This window comes from Bombyx mandarina, chromosome 01 (genome assembly GCF_030267445.1).
Source record: "Bombyx mandarina strain Sakado chromosome 01, ASM3026744v2".
NCBI classification, from domain to species: Eukaryota; Metazoa; Arthropoda; class Insecta; order Lepidoptera; family Bombycidae; genus Bombyx; species Bombyx mandarina.
Window position 1 is genome coordinate 12,547,026 of NC_143208.1, and position 16,462 is coordinate 12,563,487.

The 16,462-nt window shown below is 31.9% G+C and overlaps 1 long non-coding RNA gene across 3 annotated transcripts in view; it reads right to left on the reverse strand.

The window, feature by feature from the left end:
- Positions 1–16,462, reverse strand: part of LOC114245329 (uncharacterized) — a 43,828-nt gene that overhangs the window by 11,992 nt on the left and 15,374 nt on the right. Inside the window, exon 6 of one of the 3 annotated variants that reach the window (XR_016323745.1) lies at positions 2,568–13,654. The exons of the other annotated variants lie outside the window; for them this stretch is intronic. This is a non-coding gene — a long non-coding RNA (uncharacterized LOC114245329). Of the gene's footprint in view, positions 1–2,567; positions 13,655–16,462 lie in introns of those variants that run through there. 3 annotated transcript variants of the gene reach the window in all.

Genomic DNA, 16,462 nt, shown 5'->3' on the forward strand with positions numbered 1-16,462 from the left:
TATGTTAGCTATTTATCACATGTATCTGACAAAATTCATAGAAGAAATGAAGATTTTTTGCCTATACTATGCGTAAATTACAAATTGCGTTTTCATATAAGACAATCTCAACAAGATCAAAAGATACAAAAAATCTTATAGCTAAGTCCCGTTAGTACTAGTTAAAATTTAGTAATAACGCCGTAAATGTTTAATATTTCGAAACCTTAAAAAAAGTAGGACTACAAATATTAAACACTATTCCTTTAGAAATAATGCCATTAATTATGTACTATGATTCCATTATAACGTAGTTATTTAAACGTTGTGTGTATTAAGTTAGTTTAATGTCACTTAAATCCTACCTCTTAAGTTAAATATATTGTATCGTTCCAACCTAAATCTTTTCCTATCTTTAAAGTAAATCCCGTTAGGTGCCTTTTCAAATAATAGCATTCTACCTTAGAATCGAATTGTCTAATAACTTAAAAGCTTTGCGAGTATTCAGGTGCAGGCAGCGTTTCGACCACAGACTAGACTAGGGAGTACTTCAGTAAATTACTATAGCTGGGGTTTAATCTCGAAGTTGGTAGGTAAGGCGTCCTCCTATGGGTTGATAATATGAGCAGTTCTAAATTCGTGAAATGAGTACCCATTTACACATCACGACGGATTTGCCCAATGAAGTAATAAAATCTTGCAATTAACGTCAAACTCGCAAAATGAAATTGCATAATTAGCGGTAGTATTAAGTATTAAGTAGTATTATATTAATTAAGACGAAATTAGACTCCAGCATCAATGTCGCTATCCACTACGCAGAGGACAAGAAGGAATGGAGAAACATAGTCCAAACAAAAGTGTATGGTAAGGATCACGACCCTCAGCAATGAGGAAAGGGATACAAACAGGAGTGGTATTATGTTGATGTGCTCATTCCGTTTAAGTGTCAGCCATGGATTTAACTGGAAGCTCAAAGTCACGTCTCAAAGTGAACGTGGGGGGAATTTATACCGTGAAATCTAAGTATTCGCGTAACCACTGACAACCAGATGGAAAATTAGCTCATCTGCCATTCTTGGCAATAAAAATAACTTCAGGTTCATAAACCATACCAACGAGATGAACAATTTATTTACCCGATCGGGGACGCCTTTTAAGTTCATATCAGATGTTCCTGTATTTTGTTCTTGATATAGAACTAATTATTATTATATATTACATATTAATATTTTAAGCCTTACTAGTGTAATAATATCAGAAACAGTTGAGCCACTTTTTTTAATATACTATTTAAAAGCGCTTAGTAGAGACTATTAAGATTGTAATCGCATTAATAACGATATAGTTTTCGCAACCCTATAGTTCATATATTAGAGGCTCAGATAATTTCGACGTTGTTAGCGAAACACAATTTACGCGATGAATATTGCTTGAGGATGAGATAATTATCAACACGACGTACTATTAAGCCGAGACTAGATTTAAACCAGTGCAGCACAGTAAATTGACTCGAATATTAAATTACTCCGGGGCAGCTCGGAACATAACCCATAATATGCGATGCAATACGCCGTCAGATTGCTTGCTTCCTAAACGGATCGCGCTGATAGTTAGTTGAAATCTGGTCTTACAGCGTGTTAACGAATTCAAATGAAAACATTTTATTATGTATATTCTTCAGTTTCTTTAGGTCTTCTATCTTCGGAAGCCGAGTGAAGATATTTGCCCAATCCGCATGAAAGACAAGGTAGTGAGAATTTTAGATGTACGGGACATCTCACTACCCATGTCTTTCAAGAGGTAGAGAGCATCTTGCGATGTCCTGTCCGCATTCAAACAGAGTGGCTGTACTTAAATTCAATTTAAAAATCGTCTAGACATTTTCATAAACATTAAAACGATATGTTTGTAAATCTTTATGTTAAAGTCGAATAATTATTCAAAGAAGCAGAAAAAACTGGTCGTTTCACTTCGATTGTGATCACCAAAATATATATAGAACTGCATGAATTATTAATTATATTATTATTTTTATTTCCATGATATATTATGATATTCACATTAACAATATAAGCTTAATAAAATAAAATATAATCAAATACAATAAATATATACGTTTATCTGCACATTGTCGTTTGTTCGTAATTATAACTATAACTATAATGGTTTTACTTTTAATGTATGATTAATTTTGTTGAGTTCATACATGTAACCGTAATTTATGTAACTAGAACTAGTAGCTTTAAAATAAATCATCAAACAAGTGAAACAATAAATTGGTCTTCTGTACATCTGCGTATCTTTCAATAGATTGTCTTGAAATAATAATATATATTGTTTCCCGCTCCTGAACTATTCTATTTATAATTAGTAAGCTGGCAGTTTGGTTCAAGAAATTAGTGTATATATAATATGTATTGTAAAAGATGCAAAAGGAAACAGCAACAAAACAATCGAATGTCAATGTGATATTAATAAAGGATATTAATTGGACGTAAATGAGAATGGCGGGCGATCGAGCATTATGGCATAAAAAAGGATAGACCTATACCTCGCAATGGGTACGAAAGAGCTGAAAATAGTAATGATTTTCGTTAAAATATTTATTCAATCATAATTTTTCTAAAACATTAATTACTTACATTTTAAATTAACAATAATAAACTATAATAATTACTTTAAAAAATAATAATAGCAAAGTGGTTAAACGTTAGCTTAGTGTAAATTATATTCGTCGGTTATTGTGTCCTAGTACAAAAACACGGTTATTAGACTGGATATGACTTTAACACTAGACTGTCAAGGAAGGCCTTACCTATGCCGAACTAGGCTTTCTCAGTCATCCGAGTTTTAGTGAAACTAAAAAAGGTACGACTACGAACTAAGTATTTTAGGTCAACCCCGCCGATCACCGTCCTCACGGAACCCGTGCGTCGCTTGCGATGAAGGGCTCGACGAGTAAATTAACCCATAGACAGCCCACTGAGTTTCTCGCCGGGTCTTCTCAGTGAGTCACGTTTCCAACCGTTGCTCTTGCTAGGGCCAGTGTTAACAACACACCCGGTGTGAGCCCCGTGAGCTCACCACACGTCAAGGAGAAGCTGAAATAGCCTCTCAAGGCTATCAGCATAGGTAGGAAAAAAAAGTGGTCAACCCTTTCTCGCAAACCCTATTTAACCTCTACTGTACATTAAAATCTAGATTAAAGGCACGTGCACACGCGTTCTTACAACACAATATTTATTCATAACATCTGCGGGTCTATTATAAAACTTTAGTATTATTATTGTGGCTATCGCAAGGGTTCGTCCACCTTGTTATATGTATGCGTGCTTGTTATATCTGTTTACATCCTTATGCATGTTTACAATTATTTGTTTCAATGTGCCGCAATATTATGTATCCAAAATAGCTAATAATAAATTAGATTACATTCCTATGTTAAATTACTCGTATAATAATTGATGAAGTTTGAAAAATTAAAGCTCGATCGTTCGAATTAATAATTTGTTTGTTTTATTTTAATTCCGTTAATTATACCCATCTCACGCAAAAGAGGTACCACCCTGTTGTAGATTGTCGGAAACAGCCCGTCATTCAAGATTTAACCTTAAATAATAAATGAAGTATTTGGATATACATATATACCTACCTGGATTTTATTTTGACTTCGACTTATTCAATGAGAGGCGTTTTATTAAGAAATGAAAAGAAATAGATAAAATGATATGCATGGAATTAAACAGGAATAGAGAATAAAGTGAGTGTAGAATTAATAAATCATGTAACTATACTTGAGACCTTAGAACCTGTATCTCATGGTGGGTGGCGCATTTACGTTGTGGATGTCTATGGGCTCCAGTAACCATTTAACACCAGGTGGGCTGAGAGCTCGTCCACCAATCTAAGCAATTAAAAAAAAAAAAAAACACACGTGACACACTGCTTATTAGTTTCGTTAAATTAAATAATCACCGATATACATATGTTCACTAATTTTTTTTCTGGCGGAGTATACCAAATTCCTTTTATTCATTCAAGTTCTAATATTAGTTATGTATTATTATTTTCGGTACTACGATGCCCACTTGTAGCAGAATAGAGTCGAGCGTGCCTCTTGAGGTCGCAGGTTGATGTATGATTATCGATATGTGAATCAATCTTCCAAGCATCACTTACATAGTATTCATAGCCTCATAGTTCAATGACATATCAACCGTAACTTTTGTTTGGCACCGGAACCCTGTGGCTGTCGATGCAGTAAAAGCGAGATTGTTGCGGAATATTATGGAGGGTAGACGTAAGGAGAACCGTCTCTGTGTGTGAAAAGGTGTCCGTTAAAATCTACTAAATAAGGGTGGCGCTACAGTAGCATCCGGGTAAATTTAAAAAAAAGGCGCTAAAAGTTATTAGAATAAGATAGTGAAATAAAAAAGGACGAAAGAACTGTAAGCACTACATAATTATAAAAAGTATTTTATTTAAAGCTGATGAGAAAATGCAACCGATGTCTCCACAGTAATAATTTTAGGTTATATTGACGAAATTAGTTTGGACTACGTAAACATGTGAGGTTTTGTATATTACACTGTCATTAACTACTCTAGTCATTAAATATATTAAATTTCCTAAGTCAACATACTTTAATCAGTTAACAACTGCTCAATTCTTATCATACCCTGTGCCTGTGCTAGCGCCATTCTGGAGGATTTTTGAAATATTATTTAGTGCTGAAAGTGGGACACTTTTTCAAGCTTCTCCCATATGAGACGGTTCTCCTTACCACTACCCTTCAATCGGAATATATAAAGCCCGTCTTTATTATTTCAAGAAATTTATTAGTATAATTAAATTGTACTGATTTATACTAACATTTTAAATGTAGCATTTTATATGTGTCTTACTCGATCACGCAAAAACAAGTGAATTATTTTGAAGGAAATATAGCACAAAGATAATTTATTATAACAAAAAGCAAAATTTTTATCTTGGTAAATGACATAATCCGAAACGCCGGATTTTCAAACTAAGTACCAGTTTATGGACCAGAGAATGACACAAACAAATCTTTAGTGAAGATGCAACGTTTTTTAATTATGTCTGTAAAACAACGGAGAAGGTCTAATTTTTTGAATTAACTTCTTCGTATATGACGGTCAAGATCCTAATCGAGTCGCTGAGCAACTGCTGTAAAATTTAAAGTATCTACCAAATTTTACGAATACCGAATACCTGCGACCGGAATCAGGTTTTACATATTGAGTCCCAATTAACTCTTATCTGTTTAAATCGTAAGGATCGGTAAGTATTTAAAAAGAGAATTAAGATGTTTAAAAATTGTGTTATTATAAACTACAGGTTCTTTTTTATTTATGAACAGCCTGTATGTACACAAACAAGCACGGAAAGGGTTGAATGACACCAATATGAATAATAGTATTATCAACTCTACAGCTGTCAATCATGTTTACGATGAAGGGTTGTTCGTTTATTCTTTATCTTATACTAGCGGCCCGCTCCGGCTCCTCTCGGGTCTTTAACAAAAATTTAAATGACGTTTTATTTTTAAAAATAAAAGAACACCTATTGCGCCATACTATAATAGTTAGACAGATGCTGTTGCGATACTTTTTGTAAATAATAATGTGTTCTACAAAATCGTAGTACATTATTTTATTATATCATCAATAGTTTTCGCAGGGCACGCGATGTAAAGAATTTTTTGGGTAATTTTTTTACACCTTGGGTAACATTATTGGAGTTTTAGTAAGGGTCCCTAATGTTTTTCAAAAAAGATTATAGCCATGTCACTCGGGAATAGTGTAGCTTCCAAACAGTGAAAGAATTTTTCAAATTGGTTCAGTAGTTTCGGAGCCTATTCAATACAAACAAACAAACAAATCTTTCCTCTTTATAATATTAGTAATATAGATTATTTCGTAACGAATAAGAACTGTAAAGTATTATATTTTACGTAAAGATAATCTTTACTCGCTTGGAATTGCGATTTTGTTATTGAATAGCCCAGTTACGAACTGCATTCAGTTTGAAAATCAATAAAACTTATATAAATATAAGTAATTTAGGATCTATGAACTCAATAAAAGAATTCGTTCTAAGAATGCAGTGTCGTTAGTAAGGTTTACTGTCTTTTAAGATTTTTTTCTTTCCGTGCGTAAAAAGTAAAAGAGGACCAGAAAAACGGAAAATTAATAAATATATCTTCAAGGACGACCTTTTTTCAATAAATTATGTTTTCGTTCTTTTTACAATTAAGTAGTATAATTAAGTAGGGTAATTTTCAGATTTACTATACAGTAATTATAATTTACAGCTATTATTAATTTACCATGAGGCTCTACTCGAACTCCGTTATTGAAATATTAATTAATAAATATTAGTATTATATATATATTAATTGTTATTAAACAACAGCATTAATATAATTAATCAAAAATATTTCTTTTTGTCGAAATGGCGAGTAACATTAAAGTATTTTTAACATAAGATATATAGTTATTCATTTTTATTTATTTGAAAGTCCATTTAAAAAATTGTACACTAATGATTTCTACGTGGATTGATAAATTCATATTCAATGTAGACAACATAAATACACGGCTTTAGGTGGGGGTCGAATCAACGATGTGGGTTCAAATATTCTAATTCGTTAAAAGGCTCACGTGTTCACACTATTAAAATAATTATACTATACATAAACAAAAATATAATAATAATAATATACACGAAGATAGCCCCTTACTGGCTAGTTATACACACGTCCAAGAAATAACGTATTTTTTAAGGGATTTTATGACCTGGTTACTAAGATCTTTAAGTCATGTCTTATTTTTATTTTTATTTTTATGAAAAATGATAATATGGAGTGAAATGAAATGAGATGAAATGAAATGAAGATGATTAATTTGAGACATTAATCAAATGGGATGAAATTAAATGAAATGAGATACGATGATATCGGATGAAACGTAACCTCAGTAAAATGGTGAAATAACGTAAAGGAAAGTTCCACAGCCTAGCGATACGAATACATGGCTAATTATCTGTACTAGTAATAGTCTTTCTATATCTTCATTAAGCCTGTCCATGAAGATAGCAAGGCCTGTGTTTTTGTTTTTATCGGTTTTAGTAACGCCCGCCCAATGCTCGCTATCCGTATCATATTTATATATGAATCAAAGATTACTTTCTTCTCTTTTTTTTATCCCCTGCAAAAACATAGTGTACATTTATTTTATCTGTTTAAGTTCGCAAGTTTTCTTTTCAGAAACATCGTAATACAAGACGTACAACCAAACAAAATATTTTTACATATTATATGGGTTTTTTTTACTGAGCACGCAACTAAATTATTAAGGTAAATTAAAAGTGACGTCAAAATCAAATACATAGGAGTATGTGGTATGTAAATATGAATATTTTTAACGAGTTTGGTTTAAGAGATTAACTTTTATTCGTTACATTACTAATTTTTAATAGTAAAAAATTAAGTAAACAAACTTAATATTATTATAGTACACATGTGGATATACATATATCGGTACTTATTCTAATTAATTTTGCAAGAAATATTTTCATTCAACATTCCACTATTGGTTACTGCGGCATTATTTTTGTTAGTACTGGATCGAAATAAATCGTATCATTTAAACTATTTTAAACAGTGAATCGAACGTGATGCATTTCAATTCAGTAAATGGACCTTGTACCGCAAAATGAACACCGAGTTCAAAGGTTTAATTGCGCTTATTCTAGAAATTTCATCCTCGCTAACGTCACACGAGAATCGGGGAGGGTCGATTCTCACTAACAAATTAAAATCAATGATACGCACTCGTCAGTTCGATTACCAGTCCAAACTACTATGTTACAAATGAATATAATTTCAACCTAAATGCCTTAGAATTTTAGAATATTAAAAAAAAAACGCTCGACAAATCGTACCGCCGACTGATCGCACACTAACACGCAGCACGCGTCGGCGCGTAGCATGCGTCCCCTTAGCAGATGAAAGGACTGTAGAAAGTACGAATGAAACTGCATTATGATAAACTTAATAGGCTTATATCTAAGACACAGACCTTCAAGTCAGTCCCAGAGAAACATTAACTATACTCATATTAGTCTCAATAAAACGATTTCCATGTTTTTGGCAAGATTAACTTCTGTTATGCATTGTTTAGATTAGTACGTGATGATATGAAAACTTGCGCTAAGCAACGGGATAAATGTATGCTATTCTTAAAATAATCTAATTGGTTTTTAGATTCGCGTTATGAAATTTTATGCATCTTCTACAGTTTCAGCAAATGTTTATATTCACTAGTCACTATATTAAACTAGAAACTCAGTCGTGCTCCGCATTCACTATAGCCGAAGATAGTGCGAACTATTATCCTGTGAATTTTCCTACACAAAAATAATTGTGTGCGCAACTCTCAATCCATATTTCAAATCTACAATCGTTTCATAAAGATCGTTGACGAACTGAATATGATTTGTGTAATTAGAAAATCATAGATAAAACTGCTATTTACAACTATTATACATTCGAGATTAACTTATCTGAACTCATTTTCGAGAATCGACTATTTAATTGAATTTCTCAATACATTCAATTTTTTTGTCTTTATAAACAACTGCAGCATTCCCCTGACCTGACCAAAAACACTGAATAAATCATGAATATTCATCACAATATTTTATTTCCAAGTTATGAAGTAAATATCATTTCTTAGCTGCCACTCCGTTAAGAACGATTTGTATCATAAAAATATGACCTAATACTAGTTTTGTGCTTTTTGGCAAAACTTATTCCTGTCCAGACAAAATTATTAATAAATATAATTTAATGTTCGACTATAGACATATGACGGGGACCTAGGTAACATAAGATTGTCTACGGAAAGCTTTTTACATCCCAAATTAATAACTTCATTGTTTGTATATATGTTTATCACATTATACCTTATGTTCATGTAGCTAATGTATGTATGTAATGTAATGTATTGATTGGAATTATTAACTATAGAAAATCATGTAGCGATAAAATATGCTGAGAATCGACTATTTAATTGAATTTCTCAATACATTCAATTTTTTTGTCTTTATAAACAACTGCAGCATTCCCCTGACCTGACCAAAAACCCTGAATAAATCATGAATATTCATCACAATATTTTATTTCCAAGTTATGAAGTAAATATCATTTCTTAGCTGCCACTCCGTTAAGAACGATTTGTATCATAAAAATATGACCTAATACTAGTTTTGTGCTTTTTGGCAAAACTTATTCCTGTCCAGACAAAATTATTAATAAATATAATTTAATGTTCGACTATAGACATATGACGGGGACCTAGGTAACATAAGATTGTCTACGGAAAGCTTTTTACATCCCAAATTAATAACTTCATTGTTTGTATATATGTTTATCACATTATACCTTATGTTCATGTAGCTAATGTATGTATGTAATGTAATGTATTGATTGGAATTATTAACTATAGAAAATCATGTAGCGATAAAATATGCTCGCTTACTTACTTAACTTCGTGAAACGAGAATTTTAACCAATTCTAATATATATATATATAGAATCGACGGACGCGCGCCATTTTTTATTAGGTATTGATTAATAGAGTCGCGCCGTCGCGTTGTGTCGCTAAAGCCTATAAGTGTTGTAACATCATGGTCAGTAACTAAACTGGAAAATCAATTAAGATACGTTTTAATTCGCATACTTCAGCTAAAAATCTGCATCGTAACATTTCGCGTATTAAAACATTAATCCTATATCGTAATTTTATGCAACAATTACTGAAATAGATTTGTTTTACTTAGATCGGACACCTATTTCTAAGTGATCGTTATGGACTAACAGTCCTGAAGAGTCCAACACTTTTCGTCTCGCTGTAGAAAGATGTATCGCTCAATTGTTTTTATTTTTTTTATTGCTTAGATGTTTGGACGAGCTCACAGCCCACCTGTGGTTAAGTGGTTACTGGAGCCCATAGACATCCACAACGCAAATGCGCCACCCACCTTCAGTACTATTCTTCGCAACTTGAATTCATGAGCGGCCTGAAGCTTTGAGATTAATAGGGACAGAACCGCACGTCTCCTAGTTCCGCCAGTGCCATTATAAACTATTTTATTAGTTTGTTAGTACGTACAGTTTAACGGTATCATTATTTATGATCAATGATTTTACTAGAAGTGTAGTAGTTCACCAATAGAGCTTGGAACAAACTAGAACATATATTATGTCCGGTGTAGGTGAAGAGGCACAGTGCATTTATAGAGATTACTTATGCAGATTGGGTTTTTGTTGTGATTTATAACAATACAGTGCATGAGTGCTAGTCCAAGAAGGTTGTGAGATCGACCACCGACTGAAAAAAAGGAATATTCTGTGTTACCCGTTCTTCTTGGGTGACAAAAGAAACGTAATGTAATGAAATCTCACGAAATGTGATCTCAAATATCGATTTATTCTGATTTGAAATTTGTTATTTTTTCTTATTTATTTTTTGTTGTTTTAAATTTTATAGTAATTTAAAAGATCAGTTGTTCCAAAGTTCCCGACATTAATCTAATCGTCCTATCGCTATTGTTTACGATGAATCTAATTAACGAAATATAACTGAACCCCGTAGATTATTATAGAAGCTAATAACAAAAATAGTTTTCACGACAAACCGTTAAATAGAAAAAGAATCTTCCAGTTAAATAGTATTTAAATTAGAAACATGTATGTATAAAGATAAAGTCTATATCCTAATAATCATGATTTTGATACATCTCTAATAGTGGCAATTAACGATATCTTCTAGAAGAAGTCAGCTGGTCGATAACGAACTGTTCAAAGGTATCTTGAACTGCTTCTCCATTTTTATTTTTATTTTACAAATCAACTGCCGAATTTCCGAAAAAGTACCAGTAGTGCGGTATGCGGGTGAAAGTCTAGGGAGTATTATGGATGACCAGCTTCCGACCTAACTCCTGTACCTTGAAGGCTATCTGTTGTGAGGCACGTTGTTGTGCAAGTGCAGCGACAAGCGTGCCTGAAATTCTTCATCGTCAAGGTCTGGTCTTCACAATACACATGCGCAGTAATACTTGTGCCATTAGACAAGAGTCTGTGATGAATGACGCCAATAATAAAGAACAAACAGTTATCATAGCTTTTTGCGGTAAGTTTTCGTTTAGGGCATTGCCTTGTGTAAAGCGCGGACTGTATTTTGGCGCTAGCTTCAATAAACACTAGTTTCAGAGCGAAGGATTTAAATTTTCTTGTAATGTACAACACGTGCAAGTACGACCAGAATTTTTTATTTTAACTTTCACTAACTGTGTTGCCACACTTATTAGTGTGTTCCCACATTCAAAAACAATCATACAAAACTTCATGCTTAGGATTTCCCTAAACAGACAAAGTGTTAATCGAGGGCCCAGCTAACAAGAGAAGCGCTTAAATATCAAAACAAGTTTACATTACAAATGTCAACGGGATTCTAAACTCCTTTGGTCTATGTCTTTTGAGCAACGCATGTCATGTCTTAAAACTTTAGAAGCGCTGGCGAAAATAATAATTCAGTTTATGTGTCATCCACATGCCTTTTATAAATTTTTAACAGGTCACAAGTTTTTTAACTTACCAATTTGACACTTATCTTCTCTATATATAAAAATGAATTTCTGTTCGTTAGTCTCACTAAAACTCGAGAACGGCTGGACCGATTTGGCTGATTTTGGTTTTGAATTATTTGTGGAAGTCCAGAGAAGGTTTAAAAGGTAGATAAATATGAAAATGCTCGGAATTAAATAAAAATAACAATTTTGTTTTTCCTTTGATGTGTCCCCCGTCGAGCGAATTCCTATTGTTTGTTTTAAGTTTATTTTATACAAAAGTTTAGGTCTTTTATTTATCGATTGAGGGACTACGAAGTCTGCCGGGTCAGCTAGTTCATAATAAAATTATTAGAATTTAGAATCCTAAGCCAAACATGGATAAATAATAATTTAACTGGCCAACACGATTAAAATAGCAACCATTTCGTAACGAGCAACTTGAAATTGAACGCTCGATTCGGTTTCATATTTCTGAATTTTAAAGCGTGTGCAACAAAATTGTGCCTTCAATTTTGTTCTTTTACAAAGCAACGAAATGCGTATCGATATTATTGACAAACCAACAGTTTATCAGCCTAAGAGAAATTTAGATAATTTATTTCGAACGAAGAGACCTGTACCTGTCCCTAGAATGTATCGGGTCCTTTTTTTTATTGCTTAGATGGGTGGACGAGCTCACAGCCCATCTGGTGTTAAGTGGTCACTGGAGCCCATAGACATCTACAACGTAAATGCTACACCCATCTTGAGATATAAGTTCTAAGGTCTCAGTCGGTATAGTTACACTTCTATATTAATGAATTTATTATACAAGATCTGGACAGTGTACCTGCCAGTAAAATAACAGATGTCCGATACGTGTTTACTATGGACCTCAAAGGGTTAATAATTAGCAAGATTGAATATTTGGAGAGTCTTTCGATTAATTTAAAATCTTTGATGTTTTCAGTACATTGCTTTTGCATTCGATATTTATTCAGTGTAACGAAGTTCAATCATCGACGCATTATTGTGTTTTGAATGTCATGTAGTTTAATTTAATTGTATCAACAGACTACCATTTTTTGAATGCAGTCTCCTTTTTAACATTGCAATATTTAGGATAAAGTACTATTTCTAGAGGTTTGGTCCGAGCTTATTGTATTTACAATTGCGAATCATAGAAGGTAGTCTTATTTTAAAGGCACAATTTAAAGTTATAGTTGACTTTAAATGACTCACACGATTACAGTACATCAATCGTCTAAATTTTACATTCTTATTTCATCATGTAGTTTTATTTTTCGAATAAAATCTTAAATTAATGCCAGATTGATTTACGTACAAAATGAGACTACCTATTTTTATTTTTATACAAAAAAACTGCAAACTCTGGGGCCTTGTAAATAAAAACGCAAAATCAGATCCTCTTTTAGTTTGACAAAATAATTAAAATTTATTCTGTAGCTTTTATAGAATACTTTGAATTCAGTCATACATCTTTATACAAGAAAATTTTCGACTTTTTACAATTGTAAGAGATCTGAAATTGGCTTTTATATGTAATATATTAATCTAGTATACTATTGATTGTAAATGCCTACTAAATTTAATGCCAACTAAATGCCAATTGGGTTTCTGTTTGAATTTCGACTGTGGCAGGTGTTTTTATGAATGATTCAGCGGCGAGATCTATAAATATGATGTACTTCACTAAGATATTTATCAGAAGCGTAACTCAGCTAGGATTCATTTGAAAATGGAGCATTTTGTATATATATGTATATATATGAGTTATATAAATAAAATTCAAACTACTACAACATTTAAACTAACTAGCTTTAGTCGATTTTGTTGTCATGCAAAACTATTTCCACTATGAACATCTCATTCCAATCGAGGAGGGTAGACTTACAAATGTTTAGTTGCGTGTGTATATTTTTACGTGCAACGTATAAATCGTACCACAGTCTATTAGAATTAAACAATTCTTAATAATCAATTATTTCGTTGAATGCTTGTTGTGTGCTGATGATATCTGGAATGCGATTTCAAACGATTTTTTTATTTTGTTTTATACTAGCGACCCGCCCTCGCTTCGCTTCGGAAACTGTAATTTATTATTGATTTCTCCACTATTTAATGGATGTTATTATACATATAAATCTAACTCTTCAATCACTCATCTATTAAAAAAAAAACCGCATCAAAATCCGTTGCGTAGTTTTAAAGATTTAAGCATACATAGGGATATCGGGAGAGAGAAAGCGAGTTTCTTTTATACTATGTAGTGATTTGTCACAATGATTTTATGTTGATGCAAACGAAACGTACAAATAAAATTGTATAAATAAAGAATAAAGAAAAATATTGATAGGAAAATCCAAATGAATATTATAGTACTTTAAAATACATCATTATTATTATTATCTTATATCTTTAAACGAGCAATTCTTGTATATATATAATCTGAATTTCAGAAACGGCTCCAACGATTTTTCATAAAATTTAGTATACAGGGGATTTCGAGGGCGATAAATCGATCTGGCTACGATTTATTTTCAGAAAATGTTGTTTTATTCGTGTTTTCAATAATCAACTCTTCCCGACATCTATTGGTTAATAATAATACAATTTTTTTTTTAATTGAGGGCATCTAACCAAGATGGTCATCATCTAGTTACTCTAATTTCTCGAAATTCTAATTTCTCGAACTGTAACTGTGAAGGGAGTTCGCGTTCCCTTTTATACAGTAGGCGGTTTGAACGTAAATCTTGAGGAACGTGGAATTTAGCAATAAAGCTATACATATTCATGCACTGAATTGTGTAAACAGCTAAACGAGAACAGTTCTCCGAAAATCAGTACGCTGTGTCTCAGTTTAACGATGATACATTTACGTCGTCCAGAGTTACTTTGTTGTAAGGAGTTAATTAAATGCGATTTCGTTTATTTATAACCGAAATGAACGTTCGAAATGTGACATCAAAATAAAAATAACATATCGTCTTCTCGCATTAAAACTGTATAATCTCAAAACTTACTAATTTTACAGGAGAATGTTTTAAAGGTTTAAAACATGTGATGTTTTTAATATTAATCATCTTCGCATAATTTATTTTTGACCAGTTACATTATCTGTATTTTAAAGTAAGATAAAATTATGTATTAATTTTGTTAATAGTAGTCAAAACGTAGGTAAACTAAAAAAAAACTAAACTACGCTCTTTTGACAGTATTTATAAGAAAAATACTGGTGATACCAAATGATTCCGTATACTAACGAATATTTTTGGAAATTGTACACTTTTAATGCGAAAAGACGATATATTTATTGTAACGGTAATATTACAAGAGAAAAAGAGAAAAAAACTGTCTTTACAAATTGACGACGCAATTGTTTGACAAGTTCTTCAAGCCAGGAATTAACGACTATAATAATTTTGTTTTTAATTTTCGTGAAGTTTTTTTTATCGAAGTGCGAGTTTTTAATCGTCATCTATTGAAACTAAAACAGCAGTTCAAAAAACGATACAAATTCTGGATCGAGCGGATTGTGTTGTACGTATTAGGCCCTACGCAATCACTGCGTTATTTACCGTGCAGTTAAAAAGTTATTCTTACGTAAATGAGTTCAGCTCTTTCAATTTCATAAGCAGTACTTACAAAAACAGTAACTACAATGGGCTTTATGTGGGGGTCTTATTGTTCAACAATTTTTTTTGTAAGTATTCTTAAAAACGGGCTTTTCTTTTTTTTTCTTTCATGTATTTTTGATGTACTTTCGTTTTATTCTTTCATGTATTTAAGCGTTTACGTGGCATGTCTATTATTTTTATGTTTTATATGAAAGTGTTGAAAGTAAAAGACTGGTTGACAATAAGCTTTTTTTTTAAACATTAAAAACTTTATTAACGTTATTTTAACAAATTTGTACGGTTCATCTTAAGTGATATTAAGATGCATTCACAATCGTGTTATAAGTGAGTACATTTGAATTTAATTTGATCTCAGAATTAATTTTTATTAAGCGATTTGTAATAAAAAAGAGGTTTTCTGGGTTTTGTTACAAGTTTGATATTCGGTTTTCTTTTATACCGTTATAATATATTTAAAAAAAAAACAACTTAATATGTCACGAAATTAGAAGAAATCAATAGAACATAGATTATTTTACATATTCAAATATTAGATATCAAATAAGTTTAAATCCCACTATACATACATACTATCCTATAATAAGATACAATAACAATAGATACTAATATATTTCACTAACAGTCCTTAAGTAAAATGTTGAAGCTCTCGTGGAATCGTATCGTCTAAATTGAAATTACCTAAATAGGTTTCTTGTTTCGTAATTTCTGGGACTTTGTTAACATCTAAAACTTTTGGTTACTCTATTGCAGCATTAACTCTGCCGATTACTTTGTGATAACACTGCGAATTTAATTAAAAATATTTGTATATTAATAAAACAATTGCATGCAACCGATGTAGTTTTAATATTAACTTTATCTAATTTCGTAATTTTAATTTTAGTTCACATTCCAAGAGTATTCCTGAGTGTTTCTAATGAAAACGAGTGTTGTGCTTCCTTTAACATCAATCATTTGCTGAATAAAACATATTATAATATAATTTCGATTTGGTTGCGTTCGAGATGGAGAGATGTTTTTTTTTTTTTTTGTAATCGAAAGTGTTTTCGCTCGACCTAGCGACAATGTAGTGTGTATGTTTTGACTCGGTACGTTATACGTTGCACAACGAATTCTATTGTTTGATTCGCCGTATTGAAAATTCCATTCGACCTTCCACATTCAACATTTCAGTTTAATTGTACAAA